This window comes from Numida meleagris, chromosome 2 (assembly GCF_002078875.1).
Source record: "Numida meleagris isolate 19003 breed g44 Domestic line chromosome 2, NumMel1.0, whole genome shotgun sequence".
Lineage (NCBI taxonomy): Eukaryota > Metazoa > Chordata > Aves > Galliformes > Numididae > Numida > Numida meleagris.
Genome location: NC_034410.1, coordinates 93,363,991 through 93,383,301, shown reverse-complemented (window position 1 = coordinate 93,383,301; position 19,311 = coordinate 93,363,991). Strand labels below are relative to the sequence as shown.

The 19,311-nt window shown below is 37.6% G+C and overlaps 3 long non-coding RNA genes across 3 annotated transcripts in view; 1 reads left to right on the top strand and 2 right to left on the bottom strand.

Annotated features, from left to right (window-relative positions):
- On the bottom strand, positions 5,703 to 6,067 carry LOC110394198. The gene is made up of 2 exons (XR_002435440.1): positions 5,945 to 6,067; positions 5,703 to 5,830 (listed from the first exon to the last, which is right to left on the bottom strand). It is a non-coding gene; the product is annotated as an uncharacterized LOC110394198 (long non-coding RNA).
- The window catches only part of LOC110394201, a 34,479-nt gene continuing 21,350 nt past the window's right edge, over positions 6,183 to 19,311 (top strand). The window contains exons 1-2 of the long non-coding RNA XR_002435443.1: positions 6,183 to 6,270; positions 16,820 to 16,938. This is a non-coding gene — a long non-coding RNA (uncharacterized LOC110394201). The remainder of the gene's footprint in view (positions 6,271 to 16,819; positions 16,939 to 19,311) is intronic.
- Positions 11,760 to 16,822, bottom strand: LOC110394202. Its single transcript, XR_002435444.1, has 3 exons — positions 15,852 to 16,822; positions 12,292 to 12,451; positions 11,760 to 12,166 (listed from the first exon to the last, which is right to left on the bottom strand). It is a non-coding gene; the product is annotated as an uncharacterized LOC110394202 (long non-coding RNA).

Below are 19,311 nucleotides of genomic sequence, written 5' to 3'. Positions count from 1 at the left end.
TTGGCACTGGTATTTCTGTAAAAATAAACATTGGCTCCAAATCCAATATGTAGTTATATACATAGGTCACTCTGAAAGTAGTGCCTCTTATTTATTTCCATGGAAACTACACAAAGAGCACAGTAACACTATTTGATAGAGCAAATTCTCAGCTACAAAACACTGTATTTCAGCATAGTCAACACCATTAGCTATGCATTTTCACCAGCAATGAACAAGAGCCTGCATGCCATGCTCATAAAAATTTGCATTCCTGGTGAAAAACAGGAGGCATTACTTTTGGAGTAGCCCATGTAATATTAAGAAGTTCCACTTCTGTAAGTGCTGCTGGGATTAGACCTTATTAGTCTCAGAATTACTGGTAAAGAAGTCCTAACAATACTGCAGTATCATTCCAGCCAGTGATAGTAGGAGTATTTAACCTTCCCTTTTGCATGCCATTATGTTCTAAAAGCAGTTATTCTTACTGACAAGTAGGAGTGGTGCAGCAAGACATGTACCAGGAAGAGAGCAAATCAAATGCTTTATTGCAAAGTTATATGGAGTAATAATCTTGCAAATAATTTTTTCTTGTTATTCATTTCTGTGTTAGTATGCAGAAAGTGTGACTACATCTGAACTAATAAATTGCCTGTTCTCTGAGCTGACCATAATGACATCCACAACCCTAAAGACTGAAAAAGAGGCAATTTATAATTACAGCATTAAAGATCTTCTAACAGATGATTGATGTAGTCTCAGCCTCAGGTAAACACAACGCTGCCTTAAATTAATTCCTACTCTGATACTTTCCAAGTGGCTTTGGGAGTGGGATCTTAAATTGTTGGTGTGTACTGCCTCCAGCTATGCCTATCAGCCAATTCCTGTGTCTGGCCCACCTGAATCAACACATTTCCCATGGAGCGCAGTACTGCCAGCAGCTTCACACACTTCAAGTAATTTATTCAAAGCTAATGCAACTAAAAGAAAATACCAAGGACAGTACATAGACAGATCTGGATAGGATCAGGGCCAGCCCCACATAAAGAGTGATGCAAATAAAAAAAACAACCCAGCAACAGCAACAAGAACAATAAAAAAAATACTAAATCTATTTATTATGAAAATACAAAAATTTTGAGCCAAAGAAAAGAAGCATTTCACTGCTGTTAAGTAAGATCTATACCAGTATATTCATTCTTATAAGGAAAGCAAGTCACACAAAGGGAGATGAATAGCAGCTGGCAAGCTCTGTTCTGGCTGTGAAGTTCATTGAGTTTAACAAGGCCAAATGCAAGGTCTCGCACATGGGTCAGGACAATCCCAATAATGAATAGAGGCTGGGCAATGAGTGGATAGAGAGCAACCATGTGGAGAAGGACCCTTTAGTCCTTCAGATGAAAAACTGAACATGAGCCAGCAATGTGCACTTGCAGCCCAGAAAACCAATTGTATCCTGGACTGCAACTAAAGAAGTGTATCCAGCAGGTTGAGGGAGGTGATTCTACATCTTTCCCTTCATGACAACTTCCTTTGAGTATCACATCCAGCTCTGAGTCTCCAGTATGAGAAAGACAAGATAGTGTTGGAGTAGGTCCACAGGAGGGTCACAAAGATGATTAGAGGGCTGGAGCACCTCTCCTATGACAACAGGCTGAGAGAGTTTGGGTTGTTCAGTCTAGAGAAGAGAAGACTCTGGGGAGACCTTAAAGTGGCTTCCCACTACCTAAAGGAAGACTAGAAAAAAGATGGGGAGGGACTCTTCATCAGGGAATTTAGTGCTAGGACAAGGGATAACAGTTTCACACTAATCTAAAAGACATTTAGATTAGACATTAGGAAGAAATTCTCCACTGTGAGGGTGGTGAGGCACTGGAACAGGCTGATAAGAGAAGCTTTGAGTTCCCATCCCTGGAAGTGCTTAAGGCCAGATTGGAGGGAGCTTTGAGCAGTGTGGTCTAGTGGTAAATGTCCCTGCCTTTGTCAGGGATGTTGAAACTTGGTGACTCCTAAGGGGGTCATTTTTTTTAGTAGGAAGCATAAACTGAGCTTCTGATATAAACATTGTAAAGTATTTTACTTTTTTCTTTAAAAAAAAAAAAAAAAAGCTTTCTGTTTTGAGTTCATATCTTCCCTCAATGAAAAGAAGAATACATTGTAAAGGGGATAATTTTCTCCAACAATATCTGCTTAATATTTTGTAGCTGTACAACAGAGCAGCCTGTCATAATTATTTTTGTAGAAAACATAAACATATTGCTTTTAATATGAGCATTTTAGTTCATTTTAGAAATGAGTAAAGTGTGGTTTGCTGCAATTAATAACTGAAAAGCTAAAAAACAAACAGTATAAGCCTCTTATTTATATAATTACAATTTTTCTCGCCAGAAAAATATGATGAGCCAAATGATATTTCATTATCAGTACGGGATCTGAAAAATACCTTTGAGAGTAGATGGCATTTTTGAAAAATCAACCTATCTCTGCATAATCCATGTGTGTAATTAGAACTTTCATATCCATTTCTGGACATTAGTTCAAAAAATCTTATTCATTAAATTTCCTGTTTTTAAGACAAGAGTTCATTCCATCAGATTATTGTCCTGTTACAGTTTTCCTGTGTGTCAGGCTTTCCATTTATAAAATATAAATTCATTATAAATAAGCCATTAACATAAATTATTTTGAATCTGAAATGTTATTTTATTGTTAGTTTGAATAAATTTGTTTACTCCCTCCTAAGTAGTTGGACACATTGTTTCTCAAGGGCCTTCGATATATTCACTGCTATTTCCTGAGTAGATACTTGGCCAAGGTTAAGAAGAATTTGTGATTTACAGAATTCTGTGAGTTAGTGTTTGATCCTAGTTGGAAAGTTGGACAGAAAAATATCCCCTTTGGAAAAAAATATTTCTAATATCAGCATTTCCTCCATTTTGTATCAAGTTGAAAAAAGTTTTGAAAATAAGAACTATCCTTTCCTAAAAATAAGTAGCTGACCTCTAGCTACCTGTATCCTCAACACTGAGCAAGGATACCAGATACATGCAGTCGGTCTTCGTGAGTGCCATAGGAAGCAGACCATTTACTTTCTTATGTAAATGGAAATTAATAGATTAGTTGATTCTGTTTCTTACTTGAAGAGACACTTATAGAACTGAAAGTTCCTTTCATTTTTTCTTAAATCTACTTAGATATTTTTTTTTGTATATCTACAAAGTAATGCCTCCTATTTATTTCTCTGGGAACTACAACAGATACAAAGAGCACAACAACACTATTTGATCAAACAAATTCTCAGCTACAAAACACTACTTTTCATCACAGTCACCATCATTAAGTATACATTATCTCCAGTGATGAACAGGAGCCTTCATGCTGTGCTCCTAAAAATCTGCATGAGTAGACAAGGCCCACTGTTTCACAGCTGCTGTGATGGCATTGTTGCTAGGAAAATGTTGCCTATGCAGTCTTTCATCAGCCTGAACAGATGGAAATCTGAAGACGCCAAATCCTAACTGTGGTGGGTGTGGTAGGGCAGTCCAGCCAAGATCAGCAATGTGCCATTTTATCTGACTGCCTCTGCTGCCATCTGTCACACAGCAACAAAATGTAATGGAGTATTCATGGGAAGGTTCAACTTCTACTGTCATACCACCAACATTCACCTCTGACACTGTAGGCCAACATAATAAAATAGGAGGCATTACTTTCAGAGCAGCCCTTGTATTTAGGAAAACCAAATACCTTCCTGGCAACAACTACAGCTGATCTGTTTTTGGCAAAAAAAACCAAACAAACAAACAAACACATTTTTAATAAAATAATCTAGTCACTGGGCACTGAACAGAATCAAAGTGCTTTTTTTTTTTTCCACTGGGGATATACAAAGCTATTTTTCTAAACTACTTAAGTCACCCTGCTTACCATAATCCTACTCTTGCTTATTGAAGTTAGTAAAAATTCTCCTATTGATTTCAACAAATGTAGGATCAGATCCAACACCAGGAGGTGGAGAAGAAAATAGCAGCTGAATATTGAAGTTATGATGAATACCTGCCACTTTTAGCATTGCTTTTACACATTATAGATGCTTTATCAGTGCATAAAAATAGAGTGGAATTATTGCTTTGCCTTTTGTATTGATGTTGTGAAAAAGCATAGTGGATCTATAACCATCTCTATTCAAACAATGTCAGGAACTCTAATTAATTAGACACAGGACAGATCAAAACTGTATGTACACAGAAATTGTGGTTTTTTTTTCATGACAGCTCGGGTTGAAAAAAAATCTGTATTTTATTACATGTACTGTTTTCAGTATACGTAGATCTTAAAAAAAATAGATTACTAATTTCAAAACAATCTCTACAAATATGTATTTCCATATGTGAAACCAATTAGACCAGTGTAAACAGATTTGAAAGGCATTGCTTTAAAATTATTTGCATTAGTAAACTACGACTAAAGAAATAAAAATTTATTATTTGAATAAACAAGCTATGTTCATCTTGAGGTAAAGAACAGAAGCTATATGAAAAGTAACCCTGGGCTTAAAAGCAGAGAAATAAATGGTTTATTTTCTTCTACAAGATCTGATTTTTTACAGCTTCCTTCTGTATTCAGCTTTGCCTAAAGGAAGTGGTAAAAAAAAAAAAAGAAGTTAAAATGATTTCAACACAAGAAAGCATAAAGGATCATAAAGGAGCCTTTTAAGTCGTTTCTTTCTCACTTCTCCTCAAAATATTTGTTACTTCCAAGTGTCTGTAAAGGCCTTTTCTCATACAAAATTTGACACTGTCAAAACCAGCACTGCCTATAAAAGTAGAAATACATTTTAGACAGCACATATATTTCTAGGCTATTTGAGCTATCTATTGAACTTCTAATGTAGTATCTGCTGTGTTATGTACAACTCTCATGCACTAAAAAGAAAGCTTATTCTCAATAATGGACAGCTAAAATAGCTGTATTCAGCTTAACCGTTTTGAAGACATTGTAGAGTTGGTAATAAAAAAAAAGACCATAAACATTCATTTACATATTTTACATATTATACTCATGTCAAAATACAGCAGTGTTTCCGATTATGGTTATTTGCTTCTGTAGTGCACATGAGCTCTGTTTCGGTTTAGGTTGTAGATGTAGCCAGAGCACACTACACCTTCATTGTAATAGCTTCCCTGTCTTGGTAAGGAAAGGACAAGTGAGGAAAGAGGATGGGTCTTGGAAGTCAAGAGGTTCATCAGAGCCTAGAAAATTCACTCAATACAGAGTCTATGAGATGAACTCTGGTTTTCTGCTAAACGGTTTGGCTCTGTGCTAGTATCTAACCAACGAGAGAGAACACAAACACTCTAGATTTTAATACTACACATAAATCTCTGCTTTCAGTAGGTTTCAAATACAACTTTCTAAGATCACACTTTGTCACCAGCAATGCTTTGTTTTTTCTTCCTCGTCTTGCAATAGCCAGCATTCCTCATGTCAGCACAGTGCAAGGTGACAAACCTGTGAGCTCACAGCCTTGTGTTCTTGTCCAAATCACGGATCTGTTTTGCATTTACCAACGCTGTTGATGTGTTTGATGCTGTCCAGCACTGCTGACTGTCAAATATGCTGCATGTGAGAGAACAATTATTTGTTTTACTGGCTGCTTAACCACAATTGATTTTTCAGCTCGGATAAGTAAGCAGAGCAAGTAAACATAGCGCACTGAAGTCTGTGGATTCACTACTTTATATCAGCTGAAGACTGAGTCAGAAATAAAGCTCTTTTTTCAGTATTGGCTATGGAACTTGGAGGTTTCACGGCTCTCGTCAGCAGGGATGTGTGTTGTTTATTTCAATTCCTAGGAGAAAAAAGAAGAAAGAACTTCCATTCAGAAATATTAGGCTTTTCCAGGAAAAGCCTGTTTGACAGAGAGCGCTGACATTTCTGGTATAATTGTTATTGGTATTACTACCTGAACAGCGCAGAACAAACTGCAGGAAATTACAGGGTTTTCATGTGAACCAGGCAGTACAGATTTGAGCTTCCCGGCAGCATCTGTTCCCCTCCAGACTGTGAGAACCTCGAAACTCCAGCAACTGCAGGGTGGTGGCTCTTTGCTTGCACTGCTTGTCATAATCTGCTTTTAGAATCCCACTTCACAAAGCAGGGGTTCTGGCCCAGGTCACTGAGCAGACCATCTGCATGTCCAGCCAGTGTTCAACAGCAGCCAAAGGGGGGCACCTTCACTGCTAATTCCTGCGGCTGAAAAACTGTCACGGACGATTTCTTTCAGAGGAGGTAACAGAGATGAACTTGGGTTGCCAAAGCTAAGCAGAAATGCTGACAGGACCAAAGTCGTGCAGAACTAACCACAATTGTGGTGTAGATGCCATAGCCACGTGTTTGGATATTACTTCGCTCCAAAGCTCAAATTAGGCCCCAAGACAGATTCTTGTGACCCAAAGAGCACCGTAGCATCCTGACTGTCACTGAAACACAAGTGGGATCTCCGCCCATATGTGCTACTTCCTGGCTTACACACATCCAGTTCAAATAGCAGTTTTCTAAGGAAAGAAAAGCCCATAGCAGCTTTGTTCTCACGCTCATTCTGCCTTCATTTCGCAGATGTGTTCACACAGGTTACAGCTGCACAGTTCTTCTCCATCAGTCCTCTGTTTGTATTTGTTCTTTATGATCGCTTACAGGAAAAAAGAGAAAGTGAGAAGCAGATATCTTCTGTGACAAAACAGAGCTTGGAAGACACTGTAGGCACAGGGAATAATTGCAATATGTATTCAACATCTAAAATCTGCAATTATATCATTGCTTGACATTTTTAGATGTCAATAAATCTGTAAGAACAAATAGAAGCTAATGAGCTGATGCACCTTTGGAAAACCTGCACTTTCCTTGTGTGCACTATTCTTTCTCCTGAAGTCGTGGCTCGGGCGAAGCCCAAATAGCTGGGATGCTAAGCCCTGGGCGCATATATCTACAGCACTGATCTTGAGCGATGATGCGTTTCAAATGCCGCTATGAAAGAAAGCGGAAGAGCCTCAGAGAGAACAGCTTCCTGTCATTTAAATGCCACTTGATGGATACAATGTGAACAAAGAGCTGTTTCGTGGCATCCTCTAGGCTTTTGTTAAGATACATTCATTGAATTCTCATACCCTTTACTGTTTTTTCCCCTCCCTCTTGGAGAGATTTACTGTCAGTATTGCCTTTATGGTGAATACCATCCTTTGGAAGGTAATCAAATTAAGATTTTTTAATTTTATTTACTACATGTAGGATGTTTTTTACAAAGAAGACAAGTTCCCCTGGAAAGAGGTGATCAATGTTAATTTTCCAAAGGGCAGTGTGTGCCCGTGACATTTTATCTTTGGCTAATATTTATAAAATAAGCCTGTAGTTTGTCCTCAGCTCAGCCTGAAAATGCTGACTGAGAGTCCAAGTCGTATTGCTTGCTTCTGCTTGCGGACATCAGCTTGAACATAAATTCCTTTGCTGGCGTATTATCTCTTATCATTAACCACCAGGACAGTCCTTCTGCAACTTCTTCTGGACAAAAAAAGCAAGATAAGTGTATATTATAGCTTTGAAGAACCTAATTGAACCCTCTCTCAGGCAAAGTTCATCGGTGGTTAACTATAAAACGTGACTAATCTGTTTGCGTTTGACCTAAAGGTGAATTAAGAAGCTGTCTATCTGCAAGAGCCCCAGCCTTTGCCATCCAGCAGATATTAGACACTGTATATGCATATCCGGCACTATGTTCACAATGGTGCGCGTGTGATGCTGATCCACAGATCTGTGTTTGGAGGCAATTTTGGATTCTCTTCCAGAACCCTCAAGAGATATATAGAGCATGTTCTCAGATCATAAATGCAAAACCTGGGGAGTTAATCATTCCTTTAAGATGTTTCTAACGCATCAATTATTAATGAAATCTCTAGGTTGTGTGGCTTTCTACTTTTATACCCATGTGTGCTTGTGGTGGAGAGGATGAAGGGGAGAGGCACATAAATCAGAGAAAGAATTATAATTAGAAACACTTGAGTTGGAAATCCTCATCTCCCGAATGCACTGCATTGCAACTGATGCGGCCTCAACTTCAGAAAGGTAAAACTTTGATCAGGAACAGAGCGCAGGCTAACATGCAGAATGTTCTAATGCCGAGTAAGAAAGCTAAGCTATGGATTGGTAGCTGCCAGTGGAGGAAAGCTACTTGCAGCTGCAGACAAATGAGCCACGTCCAGAATCGCTGCTCACTGAGTGGCATCTCATAAGGTGTGACTGGGACTTTGCAGACACTGCTTCTGAGTAGTCTTCTAGGTATTAAAACCTTCAGCCACAAACAGAGTGTATTTATTATCACCTCCCTCCCTTTTCCAGAAGGTGTCTCTTTGCACGCTAACGTGCAGGCGTGGATGTGTTTCAGCAGGGGGATGTGAATCTTCTGTGTGAGTTACACTTCTCCAACCAGGTCGAATATTGCTGTTTAAATCAGATGCAGAGAATCATAAAAATACCTATCCAAATGGCTTCATTGGTCTAGACCAAAGATTTGAGATTTGTGTCTGCATTTTTTTTCTTTTTTTCTGAGAGTGGGCAGATTTGGATGCTTAGTGGCAAAAAAGAAATTTTTGTAGAAAAATAAACTAAAATTAAGAACCATGTATTACAGCATTGCAATATCACTAATTTTAACCCAACCTGAATAAGCTAATCAGAATACTTTTTGTTTGTTTAAATGTTAACATTCCTTTTTTTCTTTTTTTCATGTGGGAAAGTATTTTTAATCAAATTTTGCAGTTTGTAAAGCAAACAAACAGAGGAAAAGCCTCTGGATAGTATTTGCAGGTTTTTCTTTGGAAGGAGAAAGTGTAAGTGTTTTGCTGTAGAAGGAAAACATATAGTTTTTCGTTGCTGGAATTCAAAATACGGTGACCTTCAATTTTGTTTATCTATAATTGTACCAAAGTCTTAGAGAAGAGCTTGAAAATGAAAGAAGTACTTTACTTGAAGTCTCTTCTGGGAAGCAAATATCATTCATCCCCAGACCTGTGTAGCAAATATAAACACCGGTCAAGTTTAAAGAAGAAAAAGGCATAAAAACAGAAAGGAAGACCCTTGTTTAGTTTATTTTGGAGACTCAAGATGACAACTTTGAATGTGTATAGGAGAACAAAAAACTCATGACTGAGAAGCTTGAATCTCCTAATGATATTTGCCAGCTGCATCCGGGGTTGCATCAAGGGAAGTGTGACCAGCAGATTGAGGGAGGTGACCCTGCCCCTCAACCCTGCTCTCATGAGACCCTGCCTGGAGTACTGTGTCCAGTTCTGGGGCCCCCGACACAAGAAGGACATGGAACTGTTGGAGCAGGTCCAGAGGAGGGCCACAAAGATGATCAGAGGGATGGAGCACCTCTACTATGAGGATAGGGGAGGGACTTTTTATAAGGGCATGTTGTGACAGGATGAGGGGAAATTTGTTCTAACTGAAGGCGAGTAGATTTAGACAAGATATCAGGAAGAAATTCTTTATTGTGAGGAGTGGAGTGGAGACACTGGAACAGGTTGCCCCGGGAGGTTGTCGATGCCCCCTCCCTGGAAGCATCCAAGGCCAGGCTGGATGGGGCTTTGAGGGACCTGGTCTAGAGGGAGATGTCCCTGCCTGTAGCATGGGGGTTGGAACTAGATGATCTTAAAGGTCCCTTCCAACCCAAACATTCTAGGATTCTATGTTTCCTCATAAGTTAAGGAGGAATAGGAGAAGACAGGCAGCATGTTGAAACCCAGGATACTGTAAGCTAGTATCTCCTAGAAGTCCCACAGAAAAGTAGAAGAAAACTTTCTGCAGCAAATGTTTTTGCTCATTGTCACACAGTATGTGACGGAGTAGTGTTCCCTCTCACAGCCTGACTATTGATCCATCCATTACACAGCAAGGCTACCGGCCCAGGGATGGTGAGGAGGAATATACCAAAGGTCTTAGACACAGTGTTTAATTCTTCAGGATATTAATGAATGAGTACCATCTATTTTTGTTACTTCATGAATAATGAAGAAGTTGAAAGTCAATAGAAAGAATTCCAAGCTATAAGCTTATACCTGTGTAGTTATATCTGGTGCCTGAATGCAAAAATTTACAGTACAGGTTAGAAGCAAAGTAGAATGATAGCAGCTAGTGTCAAAGCAATCCTATAAATGGCCTTCACTCAGGTAATATATTGCGCTATAAGGGACATTTTACCTTTCCAGATTATCTATGGGTTACTGCAAAGTACATTACTGTGCTCTTGATATCAGTACACTCACTGTTTTGAATATTCTTGATAGGTGTTACTATAATGCCTTTTTTTTTTTTTTTACATTTATAGATTGCTTGCAACAGACAAGAAACTCTTTAATGGTGCTGTAATTTATAGTATAGTGTTAAAATGTGGAATATTTCCTAGCCTTTTAATGGAAATATTATTTCTTGCATTTTCTTGAATTACCAAGAATACTCATAGCATCAATATATGTTTTTTATATCTCTGTTAATTGCTGATAAGCATCTTGACACACTGTGAAATTATAAAGTTCTTTGGTCACTTCATGAATTATAGCTTCTTTTGATGAACGGCTGTTGCTGTAGGTACAAATATGAGAAGGAATCTGCTCTTATTCCAGTATGGTTCATCTGAGCCTGTTAAGTGTATTAAAATACTATTGCAGTGCAGTGCTGCCAATGTTAGTGGACTTCATTCATTATCATGTTGCCCAGGGGTTTGGTGCCCTTTCTGCTTTAAAACTTTCTTTTCCTTTTATGTTAATAATATCTGCTAAAATAACATATTTAGATATAACATGCCAAAATAAAAAGCATTAATTCAATGTAGTATAATAAGTTATTGTGCTATTAGTAGGTCAAAAATAAATTAGTTGTTTCAAAGGCACCTTTGCTTTTCCTTAAGACAGAAATTACGTGAAAATATTGTGGATTTGGTTCTCCATGAACTGAACTAATTGCATAGAGTAAAACAAGACTGCTCCTCAGAAGGCATATCACACCACTGATGTTGAATAAAAGTTGTGGTGAAAAAAAGTTGCTCTAGGGCACCATAATTTCAGCTCTCAGAGGTAAAGCATTGCTTTCTCCTCTTTCTTCTTCAGCTGTTAATGTTTTAGTAGCATTTTTTTTTAAGGTTCAAATAAACATATGAAAAAAAAAAAACACTATTGTCACAAAAAAAAAAAAAAAAAAGCATGAAATCCAGTACATTTAAGGTTATATTTTCAATAGGCAGGTTCTTATGCCAGAAATAGCCTGAATGCATCACTGGAACTTCTACAGGTATGAATAACTAACTAGCATCAGCAAAGGTATCGTGAAATAGTCTTACGTATCTAAGTTGGATGCTTTACTAGATCAAGGATGGTCATATTCCGCCATAGTCTTTCACAGTCATGGATATTCAAAAGTGATTCCAAAGGTAGGAAGTCATGAGACATGGCTTTCTACACTGTGCACAAGTTGTCATTTGATCCACTGAAAATTGCTTGAGTAGGCAGATGCTAAACCACTGACATCGCTACTTGTCAAAGTCTAGATCAGTGCTGGGACACTCACTGATTGTTCCATTGCTAATCGTGCAGAGTTTAATTGTTCCCTGAGCACACTTCAGAGCTTAGAGTAGCCATTCACATCCTCTTTTAATATTTAGCATAAGAATGAGGTTCACTATGAATCATGGAAAGACACTATGAGAAGAACGAAGATATTCTATCAGCAAGACTTGGAGTTATAAATATGTATTAACAACTGTCTCCTTTCGAATACCTGTCCTATGTGCACAGATATATACCTTCAGTGTGGCACAGATTAAATACTTTTTTTCAGCCATTTTTGAGCTGGTGAAAGACAGGCAAGAAGAATCAGAAAGAGGGAATCTAAAAGAAGGGAAAATTTAATGTACACTTTAAATGAAATACACAGAATTTGCATTCTTTAAACTTACTGCTAAGATACCTCATCAATTGCAAGTTCACAGCAGTAGCAAGGTACTCAGATGTATACAGACTGCCTTCAAATATAACTGTATCCAAAATTCCATTTCTTTGTGTTCTAGTTTAGTCCAGCAGGCAGCTAAGCACCATGCAGCCATTCACTCACTTCCCCTTCAGTGGCATGGGGAAAAGAACTGTAAAAAAAATAATAATAATAATAAAACTCATGGGTTGTGTTAAGGACAGTTTAATAGAAAAGAAAAGGAGGAAAAGTTGAAAAGAATATACAAAGCAAGTGATGCAGAATGTAACGGCTCACCGTCAACCAGTCCCCAAGCAGCAGCAGGCCCCTCAGCCAACTCCCCCAGTTTCATTGTTGTGCATTACACCGAATGGTATGGGACATCCTTTTGGCTGGTTTGGGACAGCTGTCCTTGTTCTGCCCCCTTCCAGCTTCTTGTGCACTCCCAGCCTTCCCACTGGCAGGGTAGAATGAGAAGCAGGCAAGTCCTTGGCTCTGTGTAAGTACTGCTCTGCCCCAACTAAAACATAGATGTGTTATCAACATTATTTTCCTGCTAAATCCAAAGCACAGCACTATACCAGCTCCTAAGAAGAAAATTAATTATATCCCAGGAATCTAATTTCTATCAGGGAACTACCAAAGCCACAAACCAGACTCTTGCCTCATATAAAGGACTGAGATCAACAGCCTTTTTCCCAAACCACAGTTTGATTTGATCCCACTGAGTTATGTAATCTCCAGTTGGAGATGTATCCATCTTGCAGATGCAAATCTTGATAGCAGATAAAAAGGCTCCAGAGGAAATGAACATTTTTTTCCTCTTTGGATAATTGACTGTGGTAGGGAGATGATTGCTTAGAAACCCCTCCAATTTCCAGTAAACCAAATAAAACTGCAGATGGAAGTATCTCCTGAAGTAAATGCATTGCTTACAGTGGGCAGGATCAGCAAGATGACTGTGATTCACTTAATGCTCTTTATGGTTAATAAACTAAGTACAAGTATTATTGTTCATATAACTAATAATGATTTAGAGAGACTGCATCCATAATTACATTTGTATTACACCTTCCCAAGCACTACTGAATGAAGTTATGAAGGTTGTCTTCGAGCAGAATTGCATCGATTTAAACCACAATTGCTTCTTTTTGTCTGAGTTCAGGCTTAGTTCCATAGTATTTTATACTTATGTTACTGGTTTCTTTTCTATTGATTTCTGAATAACATTGTGCTTTTAGTATGTTTATATAAAACAAAATCTATCTGGATTCAGAAAGCCCTAAATAAAGCTGTATATGACTAAAACTGTAACAAAAAGTTCCTGGAAGTGACTCCAGGTTTCCTGTTCTCCTTTGTGACTGAGAATATAATGTGAAGCACTCTCTCCAGTCTCTAAAGGAATCCATATAAAGCCAAAGTAAATTTAAATAGAATAAAATACTGTCCAAGCTAATTAAATACTCATCCCAATAGTTTAATCCTTAATATATGGAATTATCCTTGTATCTGTGAAGTAATTACTTGATCTGCAATATACTGCCAGTATGACAATGAGTAAGGTTTCTGGCTTTGCAGTAAACTGTTGGTTACATGAGAGAGAATATAACTCTCCTACCTAAGAAGGCTGAAGGACAGTGTTACAAAATATCTAAGTCTAAAATACTAAAGATATGACAACTATGAGCTTTTAGGACTGGAGTCTTGTACTAAATTTGCCTTGTACACTCTGTAACATACAGAAGAAAACGGTCAGTAAATTTTATGATCTCCACATGATTAAGAATGTCCCAAAAGCCCTTGCTTCTCAGATGCAGTGATGTCTTTGTGTTTTATATCACATATTTAAAGGAACTATACATTTGATTATTTTCAGTATACAGTTTTGAATGCTCTCATTATAGTGAATGGGGAACAACCACTCAATGTACTTACATACTTGAATATTTCCTTGGCCTATTGTAAATGTGCTGAATAAGACTTTCACCCATCCCCAGCATACCACATCCCCTAAAGATTTTCCCTTTGGTGATTCATTAATTCCGTAAATAATATTGGTGTTATTAGGATGATTCTTCCAAATATTTTGTCCAAGGGGGTTAAATTTATGAACCAAGTTCAAACACTGACACATCTTTCTGTTTTGTTTAATGTCACTGAGATAGTAATTAGTTTGTAAAATTCCATCTTCTGTCTTGGATTTTATATCTTTAAGAATATCTTGATTTTCAGTAACACATTCCTCTTTACAAGAGATATTTTTCTTTGAAGGAGCATAAATTTAATGCCTCTTTATCACATTAATGACAGGAATAGTCAGCACAGTAAGAATTTTGTCACTTGTTTCCTGTTATCATGTAAGTCATTCTATATCTGTCATTACCTTAATGACTAATCTCGTAATTTTATTAAGGTATAGGTTGAATTCCAATCATAGGAAATTCTATAACAAAAAATTTACGTATTTCATTTATAATGGGTTTGTAGTATGAAATTATTTATTTCTGTTATCATTAATTTCCTTAAATTACTGGTTCTACTCAGTGTGGAACTACTGAGTGATGTCCTATCTTTATAGAAAACACTAGTTTTTCTCAGCAATAACAATGATGCTTACTATCAAAAAGTGACTACTTTTAGGCTTTTCTACCATTAAGGCATAGGAGAAATAAACACTTAAGAAATATCCAATGAGAAATGTATTGAAAAATGGAAAACTAGCATGAAATTTGTTGACTGTCACCTTAAGAAAAAAAGTTTTGTTATACACTATTCTTCAGTGGTACCCTAAGTTACCTTCCATGACCCTTTCATTTTGAGTAATTAAAACGTTCAAAACAAAACAAACAACAAATAAAATAAACAAGGAATTCAAAATTTCTTCAATACCTTCTAAGAACTTATTAGAGGGGTAAATAAGAATATGTAGTAGCTATGTATAAGGACATTTTCTAGAGATATGGGGGTAATCAAAGCTCCTGTAAAAGGTTCTATCAATCACATTAAGAAAATGAAGGTGGTTAGTAAAAAGGTGACATTTGTGCTGCTTCCAAAAAGACCAAAGAACCTCATGGAACAGATCTATACTGACTCTTCTACCTATGCTCTATTCAATCTGGTCCATGTAAACAAATCTCTCTTATTTTTAATGTCACTTATTTAAATTAAAGCATCATTATACCCAGGCTATTTATTGCATATAATTCAGCCTACAAAGAACCAAAATCATCTGTACAGATAAATGAATCAAAATACTTGTATCCTAGTAAAATTGCATCTTTGGTATTGCCTTCTCTAATATAAAATGTGTGAACCATGTTTTATCAGAGCAAAACAACTGAAACCAACAATAAATAAAGAATCACACATGCGTACACAGAGAATAACTTCACTGTTTGGAAAGAAAATCAATCACACAGACAGGCAGGCACCAGTTTAGAGTGGTTTAATACCAATGTGCTAAAAGTGGTAGCAGATTTTTCATAAAATAGGGATAAATTCAATACTCTTCAAAGGGAAAAAATATGTAAATGTAACTAATAGAGCAGTACTACTGTGCCTTTACTGAATTCTCTTTTTCTCACTGGAATTCCCACTTTGAGAACCTCAAATGACAATACGTCTGGCAAATAAAAAGAGAGCAATGAATAATGCAATTATAAGGAAGTTCTTTCCCTCAAATAATCCAATGTTGAAATATTAATTAGTTTTCTGCATAAGACATAGATACCTTTTCCTCAGCAAAGTTTTTGCAGAATGAGGGAAAAGGAGATTTAGCCAGCCCCTCCCCCTCTCCAAAACTTTAAGTAGAACAGGTAGAAAATGGCATAAACATACATTGAACTAAAAATACCTACAAAAAGCATACAATGAAGTTCATTCTGGAAATACTTGCCAATCTGTTTGACTTTTGGACAGAAGTAAGGTTGATTACTTGACTAATTTCAGTAATACTATTTTGAATCAAAAAGCTTGCATCCAGGCTCTGTTTCTATTATCTACCTGTTGCCTACAATTTATATGCTAAATATTCAGGTGACTTCTCATTACATGACACACCTGCTGCAAATTACTAAAAAAAAAATTCATCTGCTTATATTATTGTATGTTAAAACTGGAGTTAGTCAGTATTATAAAATTGTACTTCCATCACATTTGGAAATGCACATACTCCCACACCCTTCTAAACAAAGTTGGACAGAAATTAAAAACAATGCAGAGAATATGTGCTGATTTTATTTTATTTTATTTTTTTTTGTAAGTAAACACAGTGCTGGTTATTTCTTTCAAAATGTTTCCTTTCAGATGCTAAAAATAGTGAGTCTAGGTGAACTGACTCCTGAGAGCTCAGTAAAACTGAGGGAAAAAAAGCCCACAGAACTTTGATCTCGTCTTAATTTATTGATCTCTATTCCTCAGTCAATGGCAGGAAAATCAAAGATGTGATTGTGTTCATATTTCATGACAATTTTTTTAAACTGTTATTATTTTTTAGCTTTTTGAATTTTTGTCTGCTATGTTTCTGTGGTAGTTTTGAATTTGCCATGCACTGAACTGCTTATTAACAATTGAGTTTTCCTTAATGAGTTTAATGTCTTGATTCTAAACTATCAGGTGCTTCTCAGTAGGTATTACATAAATATAGCCCAATTATACAATACCAAATTCAGTCCTATAGATCTGAATCTTCAGCTTCATAAAGAGCTATCATTTTTTTAAGCTGTTACAGCATCCAGTAAACTAGGTTTGTCTTTTAAACAAGTCTGTGTAAAGATTAAAATTCATGCAGATTTGACTTGCACTACTTCAATCTTATTGGCCAAAGGCAGGTAGCCTGGTCTCAGGACCATCCCAGAGACAGATGGGACAACAGACTGAGAAGCCCATGAAGAGAGAAAAAGAAGGTAAAGAAGGAGCTGAGGATTCCATGAAGAAAACTCACTGGTGAGTCAAAATGAGGACTGTGGGGAGTAAAAAGGTAAGGATAGCTGGGGAGGGTGGTGGTAAGTCAAGGAAAAGCAAAGATCTCAGCAAGGGGGGTGACAACTCCTTGATGCCCACAGATGACCACTTATGGGAATGATGTTGAAGTTCTAGAGGAGCCAGAGATGTGAGACAGGGCAAGGAAAAAGTAAAAGCAAAGGCTAGAGTGGTGGCCCAGTTCCTACAGCCTCCTCGGGGAGAGGTGCTTGAACCAGTAAAACCCCAAGGAAGAGGAGCTGGGCAACTCCTGAGGGGAAAAGGAGTTGAACATCCTGCAACAAGATGGGAACCTCCCCAGCCTGAGCTAGAAAGTGATCAGTGATGGGGACAATATTTGAGAAACTGACCCCGGAAAAAGGCTGATCCAGAGAAAACTCCTAGTCAGGATGCTGTTCAATGCTAAAAAAGCCTATGCAGAAATTGACCCTATTGTTTGGGCTACCCCAGGAAATTATGGGAAGTTAGAAACTGAATCCTTCCAAATTACACTGAAACAATGAGGACAAATAATTTCTAGGAAGCAATATCCTATCTAAAGGAGGAAGGAAGTCAACGAGAGGGAGATGAGCGAGATTGAGAGAGATGACTTAAATACGATGGGCACCTTTGAGGCAGGCTCTAGGACCCAGTGGCAGTGATAAATTTACAACTGTGAAAAGAGTTGGTGGAAGCAGAGAGGACCCAGATAAGATAGCTAAAGTGATGAATTGTAAGTGGTGTCAGATAAAGAAGGGAGAAACAAAGGTGTATTGAAGAGAAAGGAACAAAAATGCTGAGATTCTGGTAGCTGTATTAGCTCAAGCACAAACCTTCTCTCAGGGAAGAGGTTTAGGTTTTCCCTGAGAATGAGCAGGAGAAAATGCAGAGTAATGAGACAGTTAAAATTCTGTTTATGCGGGGGCAATGTATTGCATGCTAAATAGTTGAAAGGACCTGTGAACAGATTTTCTGTCAGCAACTGGCGCCATTGAAAAACAAAAGGTCAGAGCTTTCTTTCAAATGATTAAGATTAAGCACGAAAATGGCAAATAGAACAGTGTTTTTGTGTTTTGTGTTAGTCTATAAGGAGTAATACATCTTTGTTGGAAGACATGGAGGAGAGGGTTGAAGAAATCTCCTTTAGGATTTTTATTGAAACACTGGAGAAAGAGGCAATGGGAGAAGAGATAGAGGGCCCTCCCTTTGGAAGACCCTGTTTGGCAGAACATATTTATCCTAATTGTAAAGGGTTTGGGCATTAACAGAAGGAATGCCCAGTCTAAGGCTGCAGCTCCAACAGCAGCAAATGCCATCCCCCTTGGTCAACACTGGGACCAGGTGAGATAAGATATGGCTGGAGGATGAGGATGAAGCTGAAGCAGATTCAGTACTTAATAACACATCTTCCACATAATTCCCCCATTTCATGTAGTACCTTTTGTATACTGGGGCCAGACATAATTTAGTTGAGAGAAAGAAGAACAAGGTGCTTGAGTGTGGTGATCCCTTGGAATTGCAGGAAAATGGACCAGGTCAGTTTTGTTACAGTTGAACCAAAACTTGTTTCTGAAGATAAGAGATTTATAGCTTATCTAGCCATGTTTAACCATAACATTTCTGTATTTAGTTCTGGTTTAGGAGCCAAAGTATTTTAATTTCTCTTTTTTAGGAGTGTAAGTCAAATGGTGCCAAAAGATAAGAGTTATTAATTTGCAGAGGAAAAGCATTAGCCCATGACAGCTTAATTACTCACCTATTAAAGGTGGTGGATCTACCACTAAAGGTGGCTATTATACATGTCAGGGGACATCAGGCAGGATTTTAAGGAGAAGAGATTGGTAATCAATTGGCAGATGAAGAAGCTTGAAAAACAGCACTTCTTCCAGAAGTATCTAAGATCCTCCCCTTATTCCCAGTGGCTCAGCCACTACTGGATAAAATGTTTTTCATACCAGAGCTAGAGATAATAAAAAATAATGGGGCAGAAGAGAGAGAGAATAACTGGTTCACCAGGGACAGCAAACAGTGGCTACCCAAGTCACTGGCCCTACAAGTTTTAGAACAACTTCATGAGGGAAGCCATTGAGGGTGCCTTTATCAAAATCTTTACTACCATAGGGTTACTTGCCCTAGCAAAACGAGTCACTAAGGAATGTTTTACATGTACAAAAGTGTTGGGAAACAGCTTGCTTGGCAGTGCTCGGCAGCACGTAGTTACTGATTTACTAATGATTTATGATCTAATGATGTAATCCCTAGATACGTGGAATGTGGTGTTTCCAGTGTGTTCTAGTATATTTCAGCATATCCATAGTATTCTGTATCCATAGTATTGTAGTTAACAACATATCCCAT